This window comes from Passer domesticus, chromosome 1 (genome assembly GCF_036417665.1).
Source record: "Passer domesticus isolate bPasDom1 chromosome 1, bPasDom1.hap1, whole genome shotgun sequence".
NCBI lineage: Eukaryota > Metazoa > Chordata > Aves > Passeriformes > Passeridae > Passer > Passer domesticus.
Window position 1 is genome coordinate 152,046,141 of NC_087474.1, and position 14,043 is coordinate 152,060,183.

The window sequence follows — 14,043 nt, forward strand, 5'->3', positions numbered from 1 at the left end:
GGCAAACACAGTCAGCACTGGAGATGTTTCTCCCTGCAACTGCTGAATCAGATCCCTTTAACTAGTCAGTCTTGAAACTTTTAGTGCGCATTACATTTTTATTCTGCAAGGCACCTGGAGAGTCTATCCACGAGTGGTATGCTGCTGTGTCCTTACAGCTTCAGCAGTTCAGAGGGGGAGTCATGAGCCAACCAAACACCATGTTTGAAGTTCTTCAGGAGGAACAAAACCACTTTACTTTTTCTTCCTCACCACCAGTCTTTCAAAGAAAAGCAAAATTTACAAGTGTTCCAACAGTTTCACTAACTGCTGCCTCTACTCTATAGACAGCAAGGGTTAAGAATGCATGGCCCTGGCCACTTGTCAGATTTGGCATGCTAGAGCCAACAGCTGGTGGAGGCAGTTAATTAGTCCTTTGCCCTGCTCAAAGTTCAGCCTTGATTGGCAGGGAAAAGCAGGCTGCACCAGCCTGCTTCCCTCTTTCAATTAACAAAGGCCTGGGCCATCGGATTACCTTGGCAACATGCCATGGCATCCCTGCCTGAGCTTTGCCATGGCAACAGGGAAGCTAACCTTGCCAAGGCAGCATCTGGTCTATGGGTGGCAGATTACCTGCCAAACAGATTTACTAGCTGCAAAGTGCTGCCGACTGCCCTGAGAAAAGAAAGGAAGCAGGAAAATCTTGTGACAAAAAGATGATTATCCCTTTTAATTTTCCTTTCCAAGCAAAGGTTTACAGAGGTCCAATTGCTGATGTGTGGGTAAGGCATGTCTTTATTCTTTCTGGGCATGAAAACCATTAAATAAATTAGGGTTTATCTTATCCACAAGGTCTTCTGGGCATTACAGAAGCAAAACTCTTTGTTGAGGCCTAATGTCTATTATGTGGTAACCAGGCTGGTCTTGACAGAGCACTGCTGGTTTTTCATTTCATTTTATCACATCCATTTTGTTGTGTTGACACCAGAGATACCAAATAATCGTGGGTCCAAGTGCTCATAAACTAAATGGAAACTCAGCTCTGAATGTCAGAATCACATCAAGTTCCAGTGGCCTCTAAACTCAAGGACAGCTGGCACTAGATTTGTAAGCAGTGTGAGACTTTTCCAATGGACTATCTGAACTCAGTAGAGTTTGAAGCTTCTGGATTCATCGAGGGCAGGGAAACAGACTGTGGGCAGTACAGGACTGGCTCCATCTCTACCAAATGACTCTTGAAAGCAAGTCATGTTACAAAGGAAAGCCAGAAAACTAGTGGGCAAATCCCAGCTGTTCCTCTGTTTTGGGATACAATTCCTTTCTGACTCTGACCCAGTCAGTACATTAACACCAAGCTTCCACACTAATTAGACTCTCAAGTGGTACGTGAATGGAAATACCATATGACTGCCACTATGTAGCAGGGAGTGAAAGAAAAATGGTTTTTTCCAGTCCCTCCTAGGTCATTGGCACATATTTGACATTTTTGTGAAGCAACAAATGTGACTGAGCAAAATAATTTCCATCTTATTTTTCGGCTCTTCTTACAAACCTAAGCATCTTCTCATAAATGTACTCACTCCAGGATGTCCCTATCCCAGTTACTGCCTCTGTGAAATTTAAACACTGGACCCTGAGTCTAGCTTAGCTGGGTAGAGCATGGTGCTAATCATGCCATGGTTGTGGCTTGTGGGTTCAAACTCTGTCTGGATCATTCACTTAAGAGTGAATGGACTCGATGATCCTTCAGTGTCCATTCCAGCTCAGGATATCCTGTGAAGGAAGTAGTGCAGAGAGTAATGGTAGTGGCAAATGGAGGAAGCAAAGAGTGAATTTGCTGCAGCAGGGGAAAAGCTTGCTTCAGGCTGGAAGGGGAGATTGGTCACCAGTGTTTCACACACTCACCAAAAAGCACCATAGCATTCTTTTGATTGTTAGTGGTCTAGATTCTTCTCTTCCCTTAGGTGTGAGTTTCTAAGACATAAGGGATACATTTGGGAGAGCGTGCATGCACATGTCTCAGCATCACACAGAACTATGTGTGCTGAGAGAGCAAAATCAATACCTAGATGTGGACAAATAAATTGGACAGCTAGAACATACTTGAAAGGCTCTTGGCAGAAGGATAGCCTCACAGATCAGAATACAAATAACTTTAAATATCATAATTTGGTATTTTTGTCTGCAGATAATGGACAGCACCACCCTTCATAGAGAGGTGAAGATATTGAGCATTGAATGACCTCCTCATAATCACAGAAGTTTCACCAGACTGAGTGAAACACACTGAGCTCTCTTTCAGCTCCCTAGGCCGTGCTGTCTTTCAGCTCTGCATACTATTAATTTTACTCTCTTCCATCCATTCTGGCTCTCCTGTTCCTAATGCAAACATTATTTCAGTAGAGATCAGAGATGAGCCAAATCCTGTAGCTCCTCTGTAGATGACACAAGGAGAGACTCCATATTGACTTGCTGCTGCACCAGCTGAGGCAAATGTGGATGTTGAGATCGTGTGAGAAATCCGGCCAGGGTTGGGGAGGACTAACAAAGGGAGAGAGAGGGGCTTCAATATTCCTTTGAGGGATCAGTGGCTCCAGAACCTGACGGATCAGCTGTATTCATCAAGAATAGGAAAATACTTGGGGGGCTCCCCAAGGAGAGCTGGGCCTCCTAGGGTGGAGGTGTGGTGCTTCCATGAGTCTTTCCCACTGCACACTCCGGGGACATGCTGAGGGATGTGGCCTCCTTGAGGACCCCAGGCCCCAAGGACCCTGTGACATGGCCAGCCAAACCACTGACATTGTGATTGTGTCTCTAAGTGAACATTCTCCCCTCAGTCAGGGACGTTTTTCACCTTTAGTTGAATCAGTTGCTCCCAAATGGAAGTGAGCTGACTGTGGTTTGTACATGAGTAGCTGCCCCATGAAGTTACAACCTTGGCAGAGGTTTCGTCCTTCACTTCACCACACTGATATATCCCTCAACCAGATGTCTTGAGTTTTCCCTGCCCTACCAAGATGAAGAAAGTAAAGAATTCTTCCAAAGAAAGTTTCCTGTCATTTTATATCATATGTTGTCAAAAGTCAGGAAGCAACCACACACTGATGAAAAATATTTTGTCTCCAGCCTCTGATATGTTCATTACTCCTTTTCAGACCTGAGACTTTTACCTTGTCAGTGTTTCTGTAGGCAAAAGGCATCTGAGCATATTTTTTTTTCCCTCTTCAGTAGTGGTCAAAAAGAAATTCAGTAAAGGAAAAAAAACCCCAATAGTTTCCCCACTGCCTTTTAGCTACAAACTGGTGGTGGGAAAGTTACTAAAACATCTTGAGGGCGCTGAGAAGACCCACTGAGATTTTTAACCTTTGCTCAAAGTATTATTGATCCCAGAAATTGTGGGTGCCCCATGCAAGGTAGGACAACTGGGAAGCAAGGTGGGAAGTACCAACACCCAAACACAACACACTGGTCCTTATTTTGGAAAGAAGACAAGAAAAATAGTGACTAAATGGTAGTGTCTGAGTTCTTTCTGGATCACTCAGATTCAGACACTCAGAATCAGGGGCTAATCCATACTTGTTGTGGTCTTTATGAGGAGAGCTCTATTCATTTCTCTAGCTCTGGGCTTGTGCCCTGAGAGTCAAGTTCCACCACATGCATGAGTTCTGTTAAATACTAATCAATAGGTCATCATTTGAACTCTTAGTTCAGTGTCAGGTTGTAAAATTTGGTAGATAGTTTTGTGTCTTCTTATGTGTGTTGTTTCCCTGCATGATGGAGATGCATGGTTTAGCCCCAACATGATAGCTTTACTATGATGGAGTAAAAGAGAAAGGAACTACAACTGCATATCTATATTTTGTTTGCTTCTCTGTGTGACCTACCTGTACCCATAGCAATTTTGAGACAAAATAAGAGAAGGAAGCACACTCTCTGTCACCTTTCTGTGATCAGAAGAAGTGTGTATTGAATACATGCTTCAGAGGAGTGGAACTGATCTGAAACTCTGTCACCTCATATATACTGCTGGGCCACCCTAAGAAATCCTAATAAATCCTTCTGGCTTAATTGCTAAGCTCTCTGGGGCATGGAGATGTGGACAAAGGCAGCATGCTAAATGGTCTTCAGGATGTCAGGAAGTCTAAGAAGCTGAAACCAAGTGTTTGTTATCACAGAAGCATTTTTATTGGAGGCTTGAATGTGCTATACTTTATAAGAAAGGCTTTACTGGGATACTGGAATTGTTTCATTATTTGTGGAGTTGAAGAGTCACCACACTGGAATCAGCAGGAAGTCACAAGGGAAATTTTTCACTAACATAGGAAGTGTTTTCATATGTGGAATTGAACCTTTCACACAGCCTGAGACGATTATTTTACTTCAAGTGGTAAGACTGCCTCTTATGTGTTTGAAGGAATTTTGATGATCAAGCCATTTCCCCAGGCTGAAAACTGAGTCAGCAACCCAAAGTGTTGTCTCATGTTAGGATCTCAGATTAAGCAATTCTTTTTTATGATGCAGGTGTTTTTTTGCAAGAGGATATCCTGGACACCATCCCCACTGCTGTCAAAGTTTAATCCAGAAGTAGGTCAAATCCAGATGGTGAGTCAGGAAATGCTAATGTGTTTTAATTATTAGGCTATTTTTAAAAGGTTTCTCATTTTATATAGCCAGGAAGTGAAGTGGAGCAGAAAGTAAAATCCAAGCTAGATGATTCCTTCTTCTTGAGATAGGGAGATGAGTTATGCATCATTGACACTATTAATGAAAAATAAATTGTGACAGTTCTAGGTCTAAAAGCTGAGTCTCAACACAGAGCATCTACCCCTGAAAGCAGCACTTCTTGTTTACTTATGTCATGTTTCCTGAATCCCAACAAGTAACAGAAATTTTCAGTTACCTGTTCAATTACCTCCTTCCTCCCATTATTAGGGCACTGAAAATAGAGGTTATTTTAACCTTCAGGAAGTTTTTGGGAATATTTTCCTTGTGATTGAGACTGTATGAGTAGAAAAAGTTGAATTTTTCAGGGCATTTACTCATTACTGGTAAGAGGTAAAATTATGTAAATGAGCATCAGGTACCCTTACCTCAGACATCTCTTGTGCATTACAAGCTCTAAACAGAATCATCCCGAGGCTGAGATTAGGCAGCAATTACTTTAGTGATTGGTGCCCAGATATTTTACACAAAAACATGTAGATGTATTTGAAAGTCTGGAGAAACACACCTAGATTTACTGGGTATCAACTGCAACTCTTGATTATGGTTCATTTCTATCCAGTGCATGTGGATCTGGTTCTAGGCTCTGCTACATTTATCTTGAGTGTGCTCTTGAGCAAATCATGTGCATTCTCTCCCCATCATGTGTAGTGTAAAGAAAACAATACCCTATGCCTCATAGCTCACTTTTAATGTTTATATGTGTATTATCTGGTTATAGAATCCTACTCCTGTTTGATACTCCTCAGTGCTACTATAAAAATAAGAATATTTATTTTCTGAAAATAAAATAAAATAAAATAAAATAAAATAAAATAATAAAATAAAATAATAAAATAAAATAAAATAAAATAAAATAAAATAAAATAAAATAAAATAAAATAAAATAAAATAAAATAAAATAAAATAAAATAAGGATTTATTGCCTTTTTCTCAGCATGCTACTTGTGAATCCAAGCGAAGTAGGACTATTACTGATTTTTCCACATAAATGGAAAACTCCATTCAAATTAAATCTTTATGCAGTTATCAAGTAAGGAGAGCAACAAAAACCAACTATAATGCAAACAGTAGAACAGGTGCAATCAATAATCCAGCCATCCCAGGTTTCCTGTCTTCTGCCTCCATCCTACTCCTGGAATAATTACAGAGTTTCTCTTAGGCTGAAAGAATGCTCATCCTGCAGTTGCAGGCATATCATGTTGGGTTTCAGTTTTATTTTTAGTCAAGTGGGTCTGCTGTCTCTTGTCAGTTTATTGTGTTGTGTTAGCAGGGACATTTAAACAGAACAGGGTTTTGCTGGAGCTCCAGTGGGCTCTTGCATATAAAATCAAAGTTCTTTTGCTTGCTTCATGTTCTCATTCATTCAGAGTCTCAGAGCCTGCCAGCTCTGTGGGCAAGCAGCCAGTTTTGCATTTACTACAGTGTTTTGTGTTGGCTGCCAGTCACAAAGGGTGGTGATAAATGGATTCAGCAGCACCTATTAGGATTAACTGAAGGCTTAAATTCATTTTGAACCCTCTTACTGCCAAAATTAATTATACTAAAATTAATTGTGCTATATTATCCACTGAAGAGCAGGCCAAGGTGAGGAAAATACCTGCCTTCATGTTTACTGCAGCCTGGACCTGATGTAACTAGGGGAATCTATAGAAAAGAATCCATCATGCTCACTACACTCATAAAGCTTTTTGTACTGCCTGCTTTCAGCTGTCTTCAGGTTTTGTTCTCAGAGACCTTGTTCTACATTGATTCAGGTCTATCAGACAGCACCTGTGTGGTGATCTGTAAAACAGCTTGGGCAGAAGGAGTATCCTCATATTTTAGCAAAATCATCAGCTCACTTGGAATCCCATTTACTGTATGGGATGTATTTCATGGTATGGCTTTTGGAAGAAATGTGTTAATAGAAAATCCAGTGACTTGATTGCTTTGCAAACCAATGAGGTTCTGTCCAACTGACCTCTTGTTTGCAGTAACTTAGTCTGGCCTTGTGTTAAAGGGAAGCAGCTGTAAAACAGTGTAATATCAGATGGAAGCCCTGAAACTCTCTACTGTCAAAGCAGCAGGCACAGAGTCCACCATGGAGGAACAGGGATGGTGAAGTTCTGCCATGTCCATGCAGTGTCATGGCTTACACTAAAGAACAACACCATTGGATTAGAGATCCCTTTTGAAATTAGGCATTGGTGTGAGCTGTATTGGCAGAATCTGTTCTAGCTACACAACAGGAAGCACGTTTAACCACTGATAAAATGACAACAAAATCACAGTGTCTCAATATATGACTTTCTACATTTTGTGTCCTCTTCTGTAGTCTTATAGGATGTGAGGGCAATCTAAAGCATAAAAGCAATCAAATTTCCTTGAGCAGAAAGCCTCTAACTGAAGGGAGGAGTATGTTTTAAAAGATGGAGAAAAAAAATAAAATGTAAAAAAAAAAGCTGTTTTATAGAAATATTGATTAAAAAATAATGAAATATCACTGTTTCCCGTTGCTCCACAGTCTAATCCAGGCAAGGAATTTGTGTATTTTGACTGTTTCAGAAAAGGGCCTGATTGTTTTTATCCTTTCCACAGGTTCATCTATAGTGCCTACTGTAACAAAAAAATCAGCTTTTAAAAACGTCACTCAGTAGTTTGCAGTCAGGGCTACCTTCAGTCATTTCAGATCAAACACTGCTCTGCTCATTTTGGTTCAAGTCACCAAAAATTCTGTATTTGTCTTACTCCTATCTGCCTGCCCTTAACTTGCAGAGAAAAATCTTGCTTGTCTGTCCTGCAGAAAAACGTGGTTATTGGTAGATATTTAGACTTATTTGCCTTTTGAAAGGCAAATTATACAGCTTTTCCAACTAGTTGCATATTTCTTGGAATGTTGCTAAAGAGCATGTTTTCACTGAGGAATTTTTTTTGTTGTTGTTATAAAGGTAGATTTAGTAATACCCACAGAATCAAAGGTATGTTGATTTACTTTTTTCCTTCTTTCGAGTAATTATATGTTTTACTGACAGAGAACACACCAGATGGGAAAAATACTGGTAAACCAACTTCAGGCCAGGAGCTTCAGACATGTATCAGAAAGATTAAAGTCAAAACTGTATTAACTGTGGGTTCCCTCTCTCTTCAACAAGGAGACATACGTGCCTTTGGAGTTATTCAATCCAAATATTATTTGAATCTTTATAGGGATTGTATGATGGATTTAGTTAAAGTCTTTGTTTCTGTCACCTCCTTACCAGAATTCTCCAGAGTAATTCCTGAATCACTTCATAACGCTCAGTCTTGGAAGAAATTCTTATAATCAGTAGGCCTACATTGGACATTAATAAAATAAGACACTCTTCCAAATTCTCCTTTGTCTTCTTCTCACTCTTTTTCATTACACTAGTGACCAAATTTCACGTCCTTCTTGATATTCATTTATTTGTGCAGAACCTGAAAGCAGAATACTGATCTGGGTGTCCCATTAGGTCTGAATCACAAGCACATTTTTAAGTTCTTGTGACATTTGAATTTTTCCATCCATCTGCAAGTCTTCTGAAGTTCATTTACAGATTTCAGTTAGAGACTAGAATGTATTGACAAGGTGGTTTGAATGTGAAATTCTACAGTACCTTGGTAGCTTGGGTAGTTTCATTCCAGATGAGAAGGTCAAGGTGGTAGCTTCTGAAAAAGAAAACTGGAATTAGTCACCAGCTGTGCCAAAGATTCCAGGGAAAATGATGACCCTAAACTGTGCAGCATAGGGTATAGGAGTGGATTACATGGCCCAAAAGAAGACACTAAATATCAATAGGACTGGGATTCCTGGATGATATTTCTTGCTGCAAGGAGTGCAATTCTTCAAAGTGTCATTGCTGCAAAACCCAGACATTTAAACAAGGCTGCAGGGTCAACACATAAACATCCTGGAATCTGACCCAATTCAGAACAAAGAAACCCTTTGCAATATTAGCAGGATCTAATTGAACCTCTTGGCTGTCAAGCAATGCAATTAATGATGTAACAAGCAATCATGCCTGATGTTCAGTTAACAGCAAAATAAACATGATAAAATATGTCCACAACATTTTGAGTCAAAACCTCATAGAGAATTACCACGTGCTCTTACATCTTCCTTTGTGCAAGTAGTGCATCGTTAGCAAAGTATTATCCATGTGTTTTACACCACTGCCTAATTGCATGGAAGGCAGTTAAGAAGATCAAAGGGCTCTATTAACAACAGATAACCACAGAACAAATATGATTAAAGTAATTACAGAAGGATGTAATCTGCTAATTCTTAATGATTCTGAGGACTCAGAGAGGAGCTCTCAAAGTGATTCTCCTCACTGGAAATCAGGGTGTTACTGCAATGGACTGATATGATATTTTGGGTTTCAAAGTGTGAGCCATTTTTCTATATGTGTTTTCTCTTATGCCTTCCCTTAAACTTCATGCTCAGTTGTGACTTGATTCAGAAATGGAAACATTCTTACCACAACAGTTTACCAATCTTTCTTTTCTTCCCCACCTCTCCCCCATCTTTTGGTGCTTGGCAAAATTTTCCAGACTTCTTCTGATTTCTAATCAGAACTTACCTTTATATTCTAGAGAGCCTCTGGAAACACATGTATACAATTTTCCTCACATTTCCTTTCCCCACACAACCTTTCTATCTTATCAACTAGTATTAGAGATGATTTTTCACTCCTTCCACTCTTCCCCCTCTCACTCTATCCTAAAAGCACCTCCCTTTCTTGCCTCACCTTACCTTCAGACATCCTACCAGCACTGACAGGAATAAGCCTTTTCTTTTTGTTCTTCTTCAGTAGACAAAATTAGTTTTGATCAGTTAATATAAAATTAAAGGGAGATACATCTATGTTTATCTGTACTGTCAGGGGGTTTGGAAGTCTTCCTAAGAACTGAACCTTTTAAGTTTGCATCTTCTGCATTTCCCCTCTTTTTTTCCTTCCCCAGACATTACTTCTCTTTTGCCCTTTCCTGTCTTCACTGGCACCAAAATATACTTGACCTTGGTATTGTCAAGCACTGAAATTCAAGAACCTCTACAAAACATTGTTAGACATTACACAGCTTCTAATGGTGTCTGAAGCTCCACTGTATCACTTTGCTGTTGACATTAAGGATCACTACTAGAAACAATGGAAAAGCCCATTGAACGTTTCATGGTCTGAAACCATTTTCTATATTTTGTTCAGCTATAATCAATGCACTTGGTTATATTCAAAACTCATGTTGTACCTTCAGAGATGAACCATGCACACAGAGAGATTATATTTCTGTAAATTTATCTAATCCTTGCTCTCCAACCTCTTTTTCTTTTTTTTTTTCTGTCCTCTTCAGATGCTGCTTAAAATTTTCATTTCCTAGTATCTTGAACTACCAAAGCATTTCTTGTCTAGGCCTGACATCTTTTCTCTGCTACAGGCAAGAGACCAGTGCTATCCCAGTGCAAATGCTGCCTTTTCAAGACTAATGTCAGAAAGCTAAAATAACAGTGGCCAGATTCCTACATTTGTATTAGCACTCAGTATATAACCTGTTTTTTCCAAAATTGCTTACATGCCCAGCAAGTCCAGCTCCTCTGAAAAAAATGCAGCCAATTGTGATGTCTTCCCAGAGACCAACAGTAAGGAATCTGTTTTGTTGAAAAGACAATATGAAATCAGAAAAATTCATGTCATGCTTAAGCATGTCCATCTATGTAAGAGCATAAATACATAGGGAAGGAGTAACTGGTCCAGTGTGAATTACCATCCTCCTATGACATATTGCTGACTGCTCTGTGTCTAGTAATGATGGGCATGTCAATGAAAAATACCCTTGATCTTTGTTAAGGAAAACTTAAAATGTCAATTTTTGCTCTCAGTTTTGGGAGATTTTCCTTTACTCTTGATTGACTCACCTTTATTTATTTATTTTTTTTTTTGCAAGATCCCCCTGGAGGTAATTCAGTGTCTTTGGGAAATAAAATATTTATATTGTGTGAAGATAACTGTGTTCTGTCTCTGTTCTTAATTTTTGAGGTGTCCAGCTTTGTTACATTGTCTGATCTTTGCAGTTAGAGCTTTCTCCCTCTCCTAGTAACACACACACATTGCATTGTCTTCTCCACTTAAAGGTGGACAGCAAGATACAACATACACTTCGCATAGTGACAAACAAACAAAAACACCATATTCCTGAGACAATACTATTTCCTGATTTTCACCCCAGTTGAGTGATAACTGCACATTCCTTGCTGTCTTTTAGATGAACTATTGCTGTCAGAGCACCTGCTTGAAGACCCAGGACTGCAGGAGTACATTTCTAAAGGGATGGGGGGATAATGGTTTCCAGGTAAGAACAACTGCCAGGATCATCCCTAATTGATTCACTGATGTGTAATTTTGTCATATTCACTCTGTGACTTCAGGGCTTTGATCTGCAGGGTGCTCTGGGAGAAAGTTTCTCATTACAGTCACTTCATTAGGAAGTTTTGCTTCATGTAGGCTGTGCAGGATGAGGTATTTTACAGAAGTAGGCAAGGTTCTTTATTGAGAGCTAATGAACTTGTACAAACAAAATTGTCTATGCAACTGGCTGAGGAAAGCCTGCCCATTGCTCATGTGGGATATTTTTACCAGGCTGTTTCAGGCTCTGAATCAGGCCATTAACTTGATTGTGCCTCAGAGTACCTGAAGTCAAAGCCTTGGTCCTCCAAAACCCAAATAGAAAGAGGGAAGTGCTTCCAGAGGGCAATTAAAAGCACTTGCTTTGGTTACACCTGCTGGTGCAAGCAGGGTGAACCTTTTTCCTCCATCCATATGGATTTTGCAAAGAAGTTTAGTGAAAGTCTCTGTAGATTCTAACAAAGATGGCAGGAGGAAGCTCAGCTGTCTGGTAAGAGGTAAGACCACACCTGCCTGACCAGTTTTGTTAGAGAAGACTGTCCTACTCCATGTGGTGTGTGGGGAGTGTGAATAGCTCCTGTTACCAGAGGACATTAGGACTCCTGTGCTTACAGAAGCATAGAGTTCCTGAGGTGGGAAGAGATCCATTAAGATCATTGATCCATTCAGATCAAATCTCTGCAGGGCTGCCTTATATTTACTTCCTTTTTCTGTTTGATAGCCAAGTTAGTACTACCGTCCCTTGACTAAATCTAAGAGCCCTAAACAGAGAATTATACTTTTGCCAGATCAGGTTCTTAAAATCTGCCTGCAGTGTCCCAGACAGTTTTTTTAAGAAAGGAGATGAACTTGAGAGAGCATAGGAGAGAGAAAATGGGAAGTCTTGACTACACATTTCACTCCCATTTTCTAATAAAACTAACAAGCAAGTAAGCTTTAGGAATGAATTTATTACAGATATTCTCTCTCTACTTAACTCCCTACTTCAGCTTTCTACTGAAAGGCTGACATTTCTTTCCAGGATGCTTTTAAGATAGTTGCTTAATTAAGTTTAGAAAAGACAGATTGCTACTGTGTTGGTTAGTCTGTGACTTTCTTCCTTACTTTTTCTCTACAGAGGTGAATATTATTAACTTTGGTTATAATTTAAATTTTTTTTTCAGAATGCATGTTCTCACATTCCCCATGCCATGCAGCTTGAGTAGGAAAATTGTGCACTCCATTTCCATTCCATCATGTGTTGTGCTTCAGTTGTATTTGTGTGCAAAGCTGTGAAGTGTGGGTGGTGAGAGACAGGAGATGTTTTAACTGAGATTTAAGAGCTTTTATTCTTGCTTAATTTGAACTAAGTGGAAGCTAATAGATCAACCAAGCCTAGAGATCCCATTGCCAAATAAAATATACAAAGCTTGAAGTTAATAATTATTTTTATAGAACATGTTGCTACTAAAAGAAATAGTGGTTTCTTTCAGCTATTTCCCTAACCTTTATTTTAGGCATGTGAATAAGATTCCTCATTTTAAAACAATGTTTAGCCTTCAACCAATTTCCTTCATGCCTTTGGGACCTGATAGGTGCTTATCATGCAGAATGAACAGGTGATTTATCCAGGTTCTTGAAACCATAATCCTGTAAAGATTTATTGTTTCAAAATCAAGTTTAAGACTTCATTGTGCATTCTGAAGCCTTGTTTCAAAGTTCTTGCTTTCACTATATTGGTGTTTTGATTAACCAATGGGTTTAACTTACTTTTACTGCCAGTTTGCGATATTTAATGCATATAAGATAGTCTCTAATAAATAACTGCAGTTTTATTAGCTGAATAGTTAGAAGGACATGACTGATAAGTAAGATGTCACATAAATCAGTACGAAAAATGACCAGCTCTGGAGGCCAAACATACCAAAGCCTTAAATCTCTGCATCTTCTATAGATTTATTTATAAATCAATACACAAATCACGGCTGGGGAATTAGATTCAAGAGTAATTAACTTTAGATCAAACTCTCTTGTTACACTGTAAAACAACCACAAATTCGTGAACATAACTAACTTTCATATTGTTTTGTATTCTACCACAGCATGGACTAGTTTGAAGAAAGGTTTCCTCATGCAAGAAGTTGTCACTTGTATTGGACTGTTGAAGTAACACAACAATTGAGAGTAACTGCACAATGAACATGGAAATGTGACCATATCTCTAAATAGTTATACAGCAATATTATCTATTTTTGTACTAGAAATTTTCCTTCACTTTCATATGTTTTTCTGAATGTCACTAACAAAGCAGAAATTCTTGGTACAGAGATGATCTTTACTGTTCTTTTCTTGTTGTTGGTCTCTTTCCTCCACAACCCCCCCTTTAAAAACTGAACATCTATCTTAATGCATATATATATATATATATATATATATATTTGGTTTTTTGTTTTTTTTTTAATGCCATATAAAGGGGGAAATTTAAGATTTTTACATGCTAGAATCCAACTGCCTTAATGGAAAAGTGAAACAGGTAAAATCAAATTAAATATAGTCTGATTATTATCTTTAAAAAGTAGGAAAATGTTCTTGTCAGCTGGTGGAGAAATACTGAGATAAAGCAAAGACAAAGCTAATTTTCTAAGTATTGTGAGTACCCAGAATTTCAAAAGAAGTAAATACTTAGATGAATATCTCAAAGTCAACCCATTTTTGCCTTTCCTATCACCGTACACAAAATCTTAGGCAAAAGAAGATATGTTGAAAGCTATGCCTACATTTTACATTCTGGAATTATGTCTTTCTGCAGTTATAAAATCATATTACCAGAGCTGGAGATGAAATCTTAATTTCACTTTCTACTGATTGTACTTCAAAATTTACTTTGAGCTTTTTGTGCTTTGCAGCTCTTCATGACAACTATAATGCTTCCTCCTCGTTGAACAATTCCATTTTCTTAAGG

At 38.8% G+C, this 14,043-nt stretch overlaps 1 long non-coding RNA gene across 1 annotated transcript in view; it reads left to right on the plus strand.

Moving 5' to 3' along the window:
- Positions 1–13,347, plus strand: part of LOC135290046 (uncharacterized) — a 44,901-nt gene extending 31,554 nt beyond the window's left edge. The window contains exons 4-5 of the long non-coding RNA XR_010352781.1: positions 10,963–11,049; positions 13,184–13,347. This is a non-coding gene — a long non-coding RNA (uncharacterized LOC135290046). The remainder of the gene's footprint in view (positions 1–10,962; positions 11,050–13,183) is intronic.
- The last annotated feature ends 696 nt before the right edge of the window (positions 13,348–14,043 follow it).